The following is a 1846-nucleotide window of genomic DNA, read 5'->3' as shown; positions in this document are numbered from 1 at the left end:
TTGCAAAATACCCCGATCGGGGATTCCATAGTCTCACAGGCTCAAGACGGTTGGGAGCAGTTGGGACTCTTGTGCGGTATTCAAATTAAAAATTGAAAGATTCTCAAAATAATACTGGTAATTTAGTTATGTATCAAACACTCGCCATAAATCATGTAAATATTAAAAAAAGAGAAGGTACGCAGCTTCGACGAAATATCAACACAAATATTCAACTGGGCGCGGCTCGAACACTACCTCATCAACTCTACTAAAAATTCAGCCTGAGGTATTTTTTTAAACATCAGTTGAAAGTCTTTCAAAACTAGTGCAAGGATAACGATCAACCCAGTCTCCTGAGAAGCAGAAGATTACTCTATCACGTACCTGTCGAAGAAAGAAACAATCATTATAGTAACAGGTACAGGCCAACATTGCTAATGATTATAAAAACAGCAATCATCAATCAATGATAAACGGGAGGCAAGATTGTGTCTTGCTGCAACAAATATGACACAATACATATTAGAGTACCTAAATTTTCATATATTATATAGCAGGGTCGGATCAACAGTATTTCAAAGTCAATTTATCTCATTATTGGCGATGTAGGGCCTCGGGGATTTTCGCAGAGTAAAGGTGCTTAATTTCGCTGCATTGCTTTGATGCAACAGAGTAGCAGAGAAGAGTCAGGGCTACTAGAAATCATAATGTCCTGACTGCCATAAGTTACCACAAGTTGTTGAACGTAGCGTTTGGTGATTTAGAATGGATGGCCGGGCTCATCGGGAGAGGGTAATTTGGGGAGACCCTTTCACTTCTCCAACTGGCCTCTCGCCCAATCACCTGGCGCCGCAAGGGATGGATGCATTCATATGTCTGTCCCTCTTAGACACACTGATCTTTTGATTCCTACCCAACCCTCATACCCTTTACCTTCCAAGAACTTACTCTCCTTCATTTCGTTAAAAAAAGACCCTCCACACAGTGGCGGCTCGTGACTTTTGGGTTTACTAGAGTGCTAATATTATTAAAAATGGAATTTCTGATAATCGATTTTTTGCATGAAGATATCCGAGAAATTTAAGTTTAGCCGGTCGCAGCACGGATTTCCTGGTTATCTTCATAAAAAACAAATTTTCGAAAAAAATAAAATAGTTTTCAGCTACAAAAACATCAATAGTGCCATTTTTTGTAATATTTGCACTCTAGTAACCAAAAAGTCACGAGCCGTCACTGCCTCCACACAGTATCACAAAAGATGACACAAGCCCTGAGGGAGATAATATTAAATAATAATAAACATTTTATTTTTTTTATTCTTAAACATATTAGTATTACAAAAAAGGTATAGTACATTGTCCTCCACGTTAGGAGTTCACCTGTGTTGTGGAGGACTTTTTCAAAATTATTATGTGAATTATTATGAACTCCCGTGTAAGATACATTTTACATGAAAAATAGACACACTTGATTACAGTACGAACGTTGTAATATATATAATAAAAGTTTTCAACTAGCAATAATCGCACCTCGCATAAACCTCATTGGTTACGATATCGCCACTGCGCAAAGTAATAATAAAGATTAATATAATCCTTTATTAAATATAATTTACTAAGCGTACCACAGTCCAGTTTTTACTGATCCGTTTTTCATTTGATCTGTCTGTAAATTAGCTTGTACGTTCCATTTCCGATTCAAAATGGTGGTGGTTTTAATGGTTCAGTGAAGATATTTTTTTCAAATATATATTTGTATTTATTTGGACTTTCCTTTTAGAATTTTTTTCAATAATATATTACCTACCTGCCTAAACAAAGTTAGAAATCATTGAGATGGTGACATTTATTTGGATAAATTGTAT

General features: G+C 36.0%; 1 non-coding gene across 1 annotated transcript; it reads right to left on the bottom strand.

Annotated features, from left to right (window-relative positions):
• Window positions 1-1418: 1418 nt before the first annotated feature.
• Window positions 1419-1556, bottom strand: LOC149419165 (U4 spliceosomal RNA). The gene has a single exon (XR_016302929.1). It is a non-coding gene; the product is annotated as a U4 spliceosomal RNA (small nuclear RNA).
• Between the last annotated feature and the right edge of the window lie 290 nt (window positions 1557-1846).

Source organism: Hesperophylax consimilis, chromosome 12 (genome assembly GCF_061612785.1).
Source record: "Hesperophylax consimilis isolate HC1 chromosome 12, BYU_Hcon_1.0, whole genome shotgun sequence".
Lineage (NCBI taxonomy): Eukaryota > Metazoa > Arthropoda > Insecta > Trichoptera > Limnephilidae > Hesperophylax > Hesperophylax consimilis.
Note: the sequence above shows the minus strand (reverse complement) of the source record. Positions and strands in the feature narration are given on the sequence as shown.